Genomic DNA, 13,407 nt, shown 5'->3' with positions numbered 1-13,407 from the left:
TTTGCTTTTCATGGCATCAGAGACAAGAGAGAAAAAATGTCACCATGATTACGGTCTAAAACAATGGTTCTCAGATCTTGTCATGCATTAGAATTAGCTGGAGAGCCTGTCAAAATACAGATTACTGGGCCTCACCATAGAGTTTCTGATTCAGTAGGCCTGGGGTTGGATCTAGGAAGTTTCATTTCTTTCATTTCTTGCAGGTTCCCAGGTAATGCTGATGCTGCTGTTCCGGACAACATACCTTTAGGGCTACTTGGCTACAATAATCCTTTGGCAATTAACCAGTTGGTTGAGATAAAAACAAATAGTTTACAGGTGCCAGCAAGCCCGAGCTAAAATAAAACCATCTAGTTAATTCTTACATTGAATATTCTGGAGAGTCTTGTGTTGAATATCCTGAGGCATTAAGTAAAAAACTCTCACTTTGTCCTTGTCAGGTATTGACTGCCAACATGTATGACCCTAAACAATAAAATCCATACATAATTTTCTTAGAGCTTGAAATTGCTGCAAAATGATTGTAATTTCTTTTCTTTTCTTTTTTTTTTTTTAAAGAGGGAAGAAAAAAAATAGAGATAACTCTGTATATAATCCAAAAGGGTCTCTGTGACTTGGAATGAAGCCAGAAAAAAAAATCTCATTTTGTTTCACACACTGGCACCTGGTGTGGAGATCAACAGTTGCTCAAAGGAATTTGAAATAATTATAGTGTGCTAATAGATAATTAATTGGGAACTGATTCTGCAAGGCAGAGTAAAACATTTGTTTCATAATTGTGCAGTTCTTGCAAGAGATCACTTATATTTTTTCCCCCCAGCAGGTATAATGGGTCTCATTATACCTGCACATGTAAAAAGCAAATACTAACTTATTACTCGTGTAACTCTCAGGCAAGAATTTACAAATACAGTATAGCAAAAACTTAAAGGAACTCCCCTGTACTGCTGGGGAGGAAGCTCAAAATTTTTTGTCATCACAGATAAGAAAACTCACTATTACCATAACTTACAGCTTTAAGACTGGTAGTTACTGGTTTCTGTTTTCTTCTATCAGTGAGGAATTATTCATTACAATTACAGAATAATTGTAATTTCATAAATACAGCCAGTAGAATGTCTACATCCCGAAGTCCTAGATTAAACCTGAACTTTTCTAAATATTAAATAAAACCACAAGGGCAAGAGTTCTCAATTTGTTCTTTTTTCAAAACCACAGGCGAGTTGATTCTATGGATTGCGGAATGTACAATAGGCCATTCTCACAAAATAAACCCAAGGGGTGAATTCTATCTCTTCAAACTAGGTGGTGTCTTAAGTCAACAAAGGTGAGTCCTTGACTACCATGCTGCCAAGCCGACTTGTGACATGTATGGACCTCACAGAAACAGAAACATGTAACAGTAAAGTAAGGAAATAAACCATGAGTGTGTTTATGTGGCTTCTATTAAGGCTTCCTAAAGAAAACTTCTTGGAGCTTGACTTTAACCAAAAAATAGTTACCCTGTGGGACCCTGTTTCCCAGAGCTGCGTTCTTCTGACCAGAAATATGAATGTCATGCTGCTGTTTAGGGTCTTCAAAGTTGGCTCATTTCTCACTGAGATATTATGGGCTGTCTTCTCTGAGAGATTGCTGGAAATGAATAATTCCTCACTGATAGAAGAAAACAGAAACCAGTAACTACCAGTCTTAAAGCTGTAAGTTATGGTAACAGTGAGTTTTCTTACCTGTGATGACAAAAAATTTTGAGCTTCCTCCCCAGCAGTACAGAGGAGTTCCTTTAAGTTTTTGCTATACTGTATTTGTAAATTCTTGCGTGAGAGTTACACGAGTAATAAGTTAGCATTTGCTTTTTACATGTGCAGCTTAGGTCAGCATGTTAAATAGAATAGATTCTATTCTATGAATTCTATGCAGCACACTTTATTCTATGGTACATGACTCCTAATACTATAATAATGTGCTTGGTTTGTTATAAACAAAGTAATGGGAAAATCAAGAGTTGTTTGCCTTTTGCAATTCCATTCTAAAGACTGAATGGAACTAAAAATGTCTAGGAACATGCCAATATTTTCAGAGCCTCATGGAGCACTTTTTGGAAGATGGGCAGGGAATATCATAATATACTGAACAGTTTTTCCTCAGATATCCTTAAGTCTAAATTGGCATGCCTCTCCTCTAAAAGTTATTGACTGAAGGCAATGTTGTCTTGTGAAGACATCTGACAGTGTCTGGAGACATTTTTTATTGTCACAACTTGGAGGGTGCCATTGGCATGGGAGAGGCCAGGGACGCTGCTAAGTATCCTTCCATGTACAGGATGGCTCTCTGCAACTAAGACTTACCCAGCACAAAATGAGAAACCCTGCTCTAAAACAACTAAGAAAAGACATTAATAATAAAAATGATAAAAAGACGTGATGTATCACTGTAACATATATTATTTACCTGTATTGATGGATATATTTTTAAGAATCCCTTCCTAGACAACTTTTTGTGACTGTTACTCTCATAATATCACACTATACTGGAATGCAGACTTCAAGGAGGCAGCAATTAGGGTGCTGAGTCCAAACTACAAGATGTTATTTCAAACCGAAGAATCTCTCTTTATCCCTAAGCTACTCACAGAGAGATCTTCCTACATAAACACACATGGAAGAAAAGGATGGCCAAGTATAATCCGATTCCTCTAAGAGACTAGCAATGAGAGACAAGATGAAAGTGTGCTTAGGAGTATGACAGTGGGCTTTCAGAGAATACTGCTAGGCTTCCAAAAGCATAAACTGACCATCAGTATAGCTGCTGGATAATAATAAACCGTGGCATACAATCTGTTTTACATGAAAGGTGATTTGTTCTCCATCTTTACTGCTAACAACAACAAAAAAAGATAAAAGATGATTTATCTCTTGAAAATGTTAAGACTAGAAGTACTGTTGGGTGGCTTAGGTGAAGTTCCATCTCGAGAGAGGACAGTGAACAGTGAAGGTGGTCTGAATTTCTGCAATTCTTTTCAAAAATTAAGGCTCATCAAATGAGGGGCTAGAAATATCAGCAAGACTAATGGATATAACACTGGCTATTGAGGCTGCCTAAAATAACACCTTCATCATACAAGATGCTCAATGGGTATTTCTTGACTAAATAATGACATAAATATGTGACTCCTTTTTATCTTCTGCAAACACAGACCTAAAACCAATTAATATTCCCAATTCATCCTGTAGGAAAGCAGCATGGGATGGTTTCAACAGGATTGCTTTGGTAACCATGGCAGGAAAGCGTACACATCCATCCTAAAATAGGACTGTGCAAGAAAAGGCAGTCCTTGCCTTATTTGGGTAATAACTGACTGGTGAAACACTCCATATCTGTTTTCACAAGCCTTCCAGTTCCAATGCAAATAAAGAAATAGCTGATGTGACCAAGAAATGACATTGATTCTAATCATCTGACGAACCCACATAAGTCTTCCTGCCATCCCAAGTGCCTCCTGCTATCAGAAGAACAGAGCAAGGCATCACCTCCTTGTACCTGATCAGTTTCAACCTTTCTGAGACTGGGAGGAGGAAATTTAAGCTGGATTTCTCAAAATGTGGTCCACAGATCACCTTTATCTGCATCGCCCTAGGTACTAAATTCAGATCATGGGCTCCATCTCTTACTACAAAATTGAAATTGTCAAGGGTACTCCCCAAAATCTACATTTTGGGTGATTTTTATGCTAACTGAAATTTGGGAAACCCTGTATAAAGGGATAGTTTTTTAGCGAGAATCAGAACCCTAGACTTATTAATTTTTTTTTCCTCCTCTTAGCTAGGTTATAACAGCCTTAAAAAAATTAATGGCTGGGTGCAGTGGCTCATGCTTGTAATCCCAACACTTTGGGAGGCCGAGACAGGTGGATGCTTGAGCTCAGGAGTTTAAGACAAGCCTGGGCAAATATAGCGATATTCCCGTCTCTATTAGAAAAATAGAAAATTTTAATTTTTTATTAATTAAAGAAAGAAAAGAAAAACAGCTAGCTTATTTCAGCAGAGGGATGGGGTGAGTTAACAGAGGCGGCAGAAGACCCAATGTTGAAACTGTTAATGTTTAAAGCATTTAATTTCTCATTAGGTGAATTCTGAGTTGCTTGATCTAGCTACTCCAAGCCACTCTGTTTCTCAACATGCCCATGAAAACCTTCGTTAGAGGTTCACCCATATGTGAATTATTTAAACTTTAATAAAAAGAAACACTCAACATCTATGTTTATTTTATTTTACGTGAGTTCTTTTTTAAATAATAGAGACATCAAACCTGATTTTCTTTTAGCTTATCATAAGAATATTGAGGCCTAGAAATTGTAAAATGGCAGTAACTCCCCAAATCAGGGATTTGCTGTGGGATTAATTTTTGTTTTAAAGTGTGAATACAGGTATCTAATGTTTTGCGCATTCATATAATCTCATATAAAATAATGGAACCTCACAGTAAACTGAAAATCAGAAGGATCTGAAAGATGGTTCTTATTCTACACCCTTATAAAGATTTTTAATGTACCACAGAGATATTGGCTGTATCTATACAAAAATACAAAATCTGCTCTTTTGCTGACATGATACACTATTTTGATTTTTCATGAACTGCAAACTCTTCTACAAAATAATAACATAAACATCATTTCAATGCAGCCAAGGACATAAAGAAGTGCAAATGAAATATTTATACCATCAGTCCACAAACATTTACTAAGCAACTATATGGAAATTAAAGACAGTTACAAATTCTTTGCCATTCATCATGTCAAGAGGTGAAGTCTGTTTCTTCTACCTCGAATCTAGGCTGGCTTTGTGAATACTTTGACCAATAGAAAGCATTGAAAATAACACTTCACCACTTTTGGATGGAAGCAAGCCTCAAAATGGCCTGGCGACTCTCACCTTTGCATTCTCAGAAGCCATGCTGTAAAGAAGTCTGCACTAGATTGCTAATGCTGAGAGGACTAGAGAGAGACATCCTGGTTGAAAAGGGGATATTTTGTACATTTCATCCTCTGCTGAGTGCTACTGCAGAGATCATGGCCACCCCATGTAGAAAAGTGAACCATCTAATTGAAGACAAAGCTTGTCCAATGCGGGCTGCGTGTGGCCTAGGACAGCTTTGAATATGGCCCAACACAAATTAGTAAACTTTCTTAAAATAGTATGAGATTTCTTGCAATTTCCTTCCCTCCTTCCTTCCTTCCTTCCTTCCTTCCTTCCTTCCTTCCTTCCTTCCTTCCTTCCTTCTTTTTTTGAGATGGAGTCTCGCTCTATCGCTCAGGCTGGAGTGCAGTGAGGCATGATCTTGGCTCACCACAGCCTCCACCTCCCAGGTTCAAGCAGTTCTCCAGCCTTAGCCTCCTGAGTAGCTGGGATTACAGGTGCCTGCCATCACATCGGCTAAGTTTTGTATTTTAATTAGAGACGGGGTTTTGCCATGATGGCCAAGCTGGTCTCGAACTCTCGACTTCAAGTGATCTGCCTGCTTTGGTCTCCCAAAGTGCTGGAATTATAGGTGGGAGCCACTATGCTAGGCCAATTTTATTTTCTTTAGCTCGTCAGCTGTCATCAGTGTTAGTGTATTTGATGTGTGGCCCAAGATAATTCTTCTTGCCATATGGCCCAGGGAAGCCAAAAGATTCGAAAACCCTGACCCAGTCAATAAAAATAAGAAATATTGCTCTTTTAAACGACTATGTTTTAGAGTGGTTTATTATGCAGCAATAGAGAATGAAGACAACTACCATGTTTCATATTACATATGTTTTATGTCATTGTTCTACATCTAAGAACTGTAACAAAAAAAATTAGGCAGAGTTTCTACATCTCTTGATTTATCAATTATTGGCTAAAATGCCAGTGGGTTGGTGGTAAAGGTTCTATTTCTGTAGGGCGTTTCACTTCAATAAGTACTGTTACTTTCCCTCCTATGTACTTCGAGACTTTGAAAAGTTCATTTACTTTTCTTTAGTTGTTCTAACTGAGGAATGGGACTAAATATATTAGCACCAATATTGTTAGTACAATCAATAATCTTTTAGCTGCTGTTATACTATTGACATTCCATTTTAGAGTCTGAGTAAATGAAACTGGGTGCCCTCAATTTCCATTTTAATAATTCCTTCTTCTTCTCTTTTTTTTTTTCTTTTTTGAGACAGGGTCTTACTCTGTCGCCCAGATTGGAGTGTGGTGATGTGAACACAGCTCACTGTAGCCTCTGTCTCCTGAATTCAAGTGTTCCTCCTGTCTCAACCTCCCAGTAGCGGGACCACAGACACGCATGGCAATGCTTGGCTAACTTTTTTTATTTCTTGTAGAGACAGGGTCTGGCCATGCTGCCCGCGCTATTCTTGAACTACTAGGCTCAAGCGATTCTCCCGCCTCTGCCTCCGAAAGTGCTGGGATTATGCGTGTGAGCCACAGGGCATAGCCAATTCCTTATTATTTTTACCGAATTTATCTCATTCTCTTCTGTTTAATTTCTATGTTAATTATTGTGGGGAGTGGTATTCTTCTCCCCTCTCCATTTCCTTAAATCCTCCTTATCTTAAATACACACTGCCTTGCATTCATTTTTGTGCTATAAACTCCTTGAAGGCTAAATGCAGCCATGACTTAGCAGATAAACACCTTTTTCATGTTTAACTACTCTTATTTTTAAATCTGGTTGCTGTCCTGAAACACTCTCAGTGAAGCACAAACATGCTTGCTTCTCAGATTGTAAGAGAAATAAACGGCTTTGGTTGTTTCCTGAGTCTGCTTCTTAAGAACACCATGCATCACTGACTGGGAGCTCACGAGGATAATGGCAGAGAGTTTCTGCATGATGGTGTGCTGTCATTTGCCTGGAACCTACGAGCAACATGTGAAAGCATGCAGTACTTTGCATGTCAAGTACAAGCTACCCAAGCATCCACTCTTCTTTCAAAGGACGCTAAATGCAAAACACAGCTGTCTGTGACCTTGGGAGACCTAACCGGAATCTGCAAACAAGCTTATGTAAGCGTACCCTGGCCAGCCTTGTTCCGAAAGGCCTCTCTAATTAAATGAGAGTTTTGATTTCTTATGTGGAACAGTAAAGGGTCTTCTGGGAAGAGGCATCTCTTGAGTGAACTGTAATTTGAAAAGTAATCTTTGTCTCTGTTGCATCCTTAACTATATAGGACATAATAGTGGGCAAGACACGATAGCAGAGTTGTAAAAACTGAGTAAGTCTAAATAATTCCCAGGCTGCATAGAAGGTCTCATTAAACAACTTTATTAACGATCTGGAAATCTGAGAAGAACTGACGTTAATAAGCTCTGCAGATAGCACTAAAGGTGGAGATGGCAGAAGAGAGAGAGGTGAGGTCAAACAGTAGTCATGGATCCCTGGAGATGAGAAAAATGAACAGTAAAGGACACCGTGAGTTCAGCCTGGCAGAATACAATGAAGTACACGTAGCCAGGAAAACAACTCAGAAGACTGATGTTCAGTAGGTAGATGAAACCTCGAAAGCGTGTCAAAAGCAACCGGATAGATATTGTAAACCACGGATTAGATAGGATTTTGTAGTATAACAGAAATAGCAAAGCATAAAGCAGATGTGAAGCTGTCCATCAGAGAGGCTCAGCACATGCTGGCAATTATAAAGGAAAAAGAAGGGTGTTGTGGGGGGCGATTGAGTAAAAACCGCTCAGTTACTAAGTCCAAGAGTGTGAGCACCTGGACTTTGGCTTTAAACATTCTTTCAGATAGATGAAAAGCATCTGAGAGGCCTTTAGAGAGGAAAAACGTATTTACAGAGATAAGCATATGATGAGAGATTAAAGGAATGAAACAGACAAGCCTCACTGAGCAGTGACAAAAAGAGGTACTTAACTCTGATCAAAATTACTGTTTACACTTTTAAGGGTTTTCTGGGCAAGACAATTAACAAATATATTTCTTAATTATACATATGGCAGATGAAACAGTGAATTTCCAGGAAGCATCAGCCCTGCCCAAAGCCATGTGGTTGAAAGAAGACTCAGAATCACAGAATTTTAGGCAGGAAAGGATCTTGGGGATGATAGAGTTTTGTGACTTCAAAGTGAGGTCTGAGGGCCTATTGCCCAGAGAGCTTATCAGAAATGAAGATTTCTAGGCTCCAACTCAGCTCTCCCAAATCCTAATGCCCAAAAAGGATTAGCTCAAGAAGCTTGCAGAGTTTAAGGTAAGTTTATAGATAAGGAAAGTCAGAAGACCAGAGAGATAAATTACCCGGTCAGTTATCAATAGGTCCTGGTTTCAGGTCCAATGATGTTACTATCCTTGTGGGATAAAATACTCCCCAAATCTATAAACTGCCTTTATAATTAGTTATTACCATGTTGTGCGATTCTTCTGAGAACTTATAGTATAGACATTGCTTCATTTAATTCTTGTGTAATTAAAAAAATAAGATAAAAGAAAACAGAGTCTGCATCAGTGGGTATAGGAGACAGTTTTTTTAAAAGAAAGAAAACAGAAGACAAAGATTGGGATAGGATGTAAAAAGCAAAAACTAGACAGGCCAGGAGCAGGAACTGAAATGTGTAACTTGCCTTTGGTTAGGATGACATAATATCTACATGGTTGGAGTTAAAACATAGTCTGAAATAAAAGGCCCTTCAGTCCGTTTTATGCCCCCTCCACCAAAAACACACACTTAAAAGAAAAAAGGTTCAGAGAAATTGAATCTGAAAGTAACCTGAGGTTAATCATCTTTGGGCCTTGCTCAGATTCTTCTTGAAAGAGCTGGATGGTGTTAGGACTACCTTGGGAATAATTCTAAATCTGCCATCTTGGCAGAGATTGACATGAGATGGGTAAATGGAAATTTCTTCTCTGGGATTTACAAAATGATGGCAGTGTGAGGATCTACTCCCTCAATCCTAAATTATTTCTAAACAAAAAGTGCCATGTGGAGCAAGAACATGTGACGTTTTTTATCCAAAGGTCCTTTTTATAGTTTTCTTAACTCTCACAGAATTATTGTTTCAATAACCCCATAATGATTGGCCAGAGTATTAGACTTTAAACCAAACCTCTCATCTGCCTATTCTCATAATTGTGTGACCACTTTGTAATTCCATCACCTTTTAGATTACCTGATTTATAATGGTTCCTAACTTCTATCTTCTTTAACTTTTGACCATCAGGGAAACAAGTAATTTCATTTATTTTTTTGAAACAGGGAGTCTGCCACCCAGGCTGGAGTGTGGTGGCACAGTCCGGGCTCACTGTAGCCTCAACCTCCCAAGCTCAAGTGATCCTCTCAGCTCTGGCTCCCGAGTAGCTGGGAGTACAGGTATGCACCATCACACCTGACGAATTTTTAATTTTTTGTAGAGACAGGGTCTCACTATGTTGCCCAGGCTGGTCTTGAACTCCTGGGCTCAAGCGATCCTCCCGTGTCAGCCTCCCAAAGTACTGGGATTACAGGCATGAGCCACTGTACCTGGTCAATAAATAATTTAAAAGGGTGTAAGAAAGCTCTGAAGGTAAGATAACATAAAAATGCAAGAGATGTTTAAAGAACAAATTATGGTCTTCCTAACCTCTAAGCTTCTTAAAAAGAAGTGAAATCTCTGCTCATTATCATAGGTCTTTCTCTCCCGTAGGGGAAAAAAACACAAGGATGAGAACCAGACTGTGGGTTGTCTCTGTGTCCATTTCTGTGGCAGCAACTAACATGCTCTAGTTTGTTCTCTTGTGTCATTAGAAGTCAATTATTTGAAAGGTAATCATATTACATTGATATGGCTTCTTTTAGCAAAAGCTGGCCAGGGAGTGTTTCAGGTTGGTCATTCCTGGTTTTGATGGTCTCGATCTAACGTAATCCCTGTAAGGAGAATCTGGGTTTGACCCCAGGATAAACCAAAATGAAGGGAAATAACATAGACCAATAAAATAAATCCTAAAAAGTATAAGCAATTAAAATAGCTTTACACAAACACAGCTTTATAAAAAATCATTATTATAAAATAAAATCAGGCCAGGAATGTTGGCTTATATCTGTAATCCCAGCAGTCTGGGAGGCCAAGGCTGGTAGATCACTTGAGGTCAGGAGTTCAAGACGAGCTTGGCCAACACAGAGAAACTCTGTCTCTACTAAAAAGACAAAAATTAGCCGGGTGTGGTGGTGCATGCCTATAATCCCAGTTACTCAGGAGGCTAAAGCTAGAGAATCGCTTGAACCTGGGAGGCACTGGTTGCAGTGAGCAGAGGTAGCCTGGACAACAGAGTGAGACTTTGTCGCAAAATAAAAACAAAAACAAAAAACAAATGTTTAACATGCATAGAAAATAAGATTTAAAAAGATTGGGAACCAAGCCTCAACAGAAAGATGTATTTCTAAAGCATAGTTGTTTTTTTTTTTTACTAGTTTTTAGATAAATAACAAAACTTATATTTATTATAATTTCTCGAACATACTGGCTACAGAATAAATTTGCAAAAGGATTTCTGGAACATCATAAGAGATTCACAGAGAAAAATGTAGCAGAAAGTTAGGTCTTCAAGTTACATTTTAGAGTAGAAAAGGCCTCTGGGAAACAGATTCCAAAGAAGAGGTTAATACAAGGGCAGTAGTTAATACAAGCCCCTGATTTTTAATAAAGCCACAACACTGATATCTTGTCCGTTCCCAGAGTGTAGGGATTCAGCAACAGAAATCTTTGCCTTGCGTTTTGGAGCTGGCCTGGGAAAGCAGCGAAGCTCTCCACAGTCTGTGCCTGGAGGCCCAGGGGGCTGTCAGATTGAGCTCTGGTACTCCACTGCAGGATAAACAGCTTGGGATTCTTCTTCAATGACCACAGCGTATCAGCGCTTTTTGAGGTTACAGCATACATAAACAGGATCTGCCTCATATTTTCCAGTTGTGGAGGAGGGAAGGGGAAAAAAAAGCCCCCACAAACCTTTTCCCCCAGTTAACTGTAGAAGACGACTTGCTTTTACTTGCATGCAAGACTGAAAAAAGGGAAGGAGATCCATGGCGTGCAAAATGTCCCCACCGAAAGGAAACAGGAAAACCATGACTTCCTCTGTGAGAACTTCAGTGGGCAATCAAAGGGAAGAAAGGTAATGACTGTTGAACTCCGGTGTTTTAAAGGGAAAGAGACATAAGCTTAAAAAGAGTGAGCGGAAAGGTCCTTAATCAAGGACCCACAGATAAATCAAATAGGAGGTCTTGCCCAGTACGCACCCTGCTCTTTCTCTGAATGTAGAGTGAACACTGGCTGTCAGGTTAGAAGACAGAGTAGTAGGTTATTTCCTAGGCTCCCGTGAGGTTTACTACCGGCACGGAAAACTTCCTGACCTTCTTTGAGGAGCTCTAACAAAATGTGCTAAATGAAGATATTTACTCATAGGATCCCCTCTCTTCCATCCTGGACCCAAGTTCCTTATTTTGTTTTGGACTAAAGATCTGAAGAGAAAACCTCAAGATTTCTGTTTTCTTGACCTAAGCCTGCAAGTCCCCGCAATCTTCTCTACCCCAGTCTTTTCCAGGAAGCTGCAGACAACATTTACTCCATTTGTATTTAAGTGTATACTTTCATGATAAGATAGCCTGCTTCCTTTTGCTGTCTTGGGCCAGCAAACTTTCTTGGTGAAGGACTTGACAGTAAATATTTCAGCCTCTGTAGGCCATGCAGCCTCTATCAGAGGAACTCAACTTTGCTGTTGTAGGATGAAAATAGTCAGACAATATATTAACAAATGGTATGGTGGAGTTCCAATAGAACTTTATTGATAAAAATAGGTGGCAGACCAGATTTGGCCCTCAGGCTATGCTTTGTGACTTCTGGTACTAGTTCTCCCCTGTTCTATGATATAACAGCATTCTTAAAAAGTGGTGTGCAGATGAAAGAAACATGATGGTTCCCATTTTATGATGAACATACACATAAACTAATTATACTTTTCCTCTGATAATAATCAAGATATATGTCAAGGAAGTGGACATAAACAAACTTTTAAAAGTGCTCTTCAAACATATGCTATCATCATTATTCTCCCTACCCTGTGACAAAACAGCCTCAATGTTCACTCTCCTGGTGAGGTTTTCAGTGACAAGTGAGAGGAAGTGGGACAGGTAGTTATGGGGGAAGGAGAGGATTTTTTCTTGGATTGAAGTGGCTCATGAGTTCCTAGAATTCGAGAGCCTCTGTTCTTTGGCAAGCTTTCAAAAATAAATAACCACATACTATCAAGTGAGGTCAGGTGCTAAGTCCTCATCACCTCTGTCCAGTATATATTCTGTATTTCAGCTGTGTTCAAGCAATCCCATATTTCTGGAAAGCAACAAAGATTTCCTAATTGTTTCAAAGAAGACTGCACCAGCTGGGGTTTGGAGGCGGGGTGGGATGGTTGGTTGACAGTTAAAATGCTGGAATTGGATGCCAGAGAAAGCGCCACGACTTTCCAAAGCACTGCGAGACGCTGTATCACTGCAAATACTTCAGTTGATGAAATCAGTCATAAGAGAAAATTAGACACCAGTAAGGGCCATCTAGAAAGGGGGTAAAATCCAGGAAGTCAGCCAGAGAGAACTGTTACTTGAGCTCCAAGCCTGAATCCAGGAGAGCTCTCAGAGCCATGTTCAAGTTTGAGCCCCGATTTGGAAATGCACAGAATGAACTAGGGCAGGAGGCCATTGAGAAAATAATCTCCAATCAATTTTACACACATTCCATTTCTGGCTGAATAATCCTTGGGCTTGGGCTTGGGGAGATAGAGCTGAAAGATTTTGGCACATGAGATTTGCAGTGGCCAAGATCAAAGTCCCCCTAAGACATCTTGTTGATGGGTCACTGATTCACACCTGGGAAGTAATGAAGCTGGGTGCCCAATAAGTGTGAGCTCTGAGAGTTAACAGGAAAAGGTACCAGGGTAGGAAGAAGACAGTAAGAGTTGAAAAGTCGGGAGGGAAAGCCAGACAAGGATCATCTGGGGAGAAGCAGTCTTGGCCAAGAAAGAACAATTTGGGAGCAGAATAAAAAAAAGGCCTGAGCGTGGACCAAGAGAGATCTGTCCAGGATAAAGATGTGACTTCCAGCACTGGCCCCAGGACATAAAAAACGGGGCTTGGCTCTGACCAGAACCAGTAGGATAGAAGACCACACACCCTTGGGCTTTGCTGAACTCTGCCCCCCAAATTGCCCACATAAATTTTAGTGAATGCTTTGAAATCCAGGCAGGCTCAGGAAGAGGAAACGGTATCTACTCTGTCTTTCTGAGGTGAAGGCCAAGCTATAGTAAGAGGGGAGGCTGGGAGTCTTAGCAGGAACTGAGCATTACTGAGGCAGTTCTTCTCCACGAACAGGAGGTCATGGTCCCTGTCCCTTACTTTCTTCTTGACGTACAAGTTTCTCC

At 39.7% G+C, this 13,407-nt stretch overlaps 2 protein-coding genes across 18 annotated transcripts in view; one reads left to right on the top strand and one right to left on the bottom strand.

Moving 5' to 3' along the window:
• CMSS1 (cms1 ribosomal small subunit homolog) overlaps positions 1–13,407 on the bottom strand; it is a 390,132-nt gene that overhangs the window by 106,744 nt on the left and 269,981 nt on the right. The gene's annotated exons all lie outside the window — the stretch shown is intronic.
• FILIP1L (filamin A interacting protein 1 like) overlaps positions 1–13,407 on the top strand; it is a 305,341-nt gene that overhangs the window by 36,552 nt on the left and 255,382 nt on the right. The gene's annotated exons all lie outside the window — the stretch shown is intronic.

This window comes from Callithrix jacchus, chromosome 15 (assembly GCF_049354715.1).
Source record: "Callithrix jacchus isolate 240 chromosome 15, calJac240_pri, whole genome shotgun sequence".
Lineage (NCBI taxonomy): Eukaryota > Metazoa > Chordata > Mammalia > Primates > Cebidae > Callithrix > Callithrix jacchus.
This window is presented reverse-complemented; position numbering and strand designations above follow the sequence as displayed.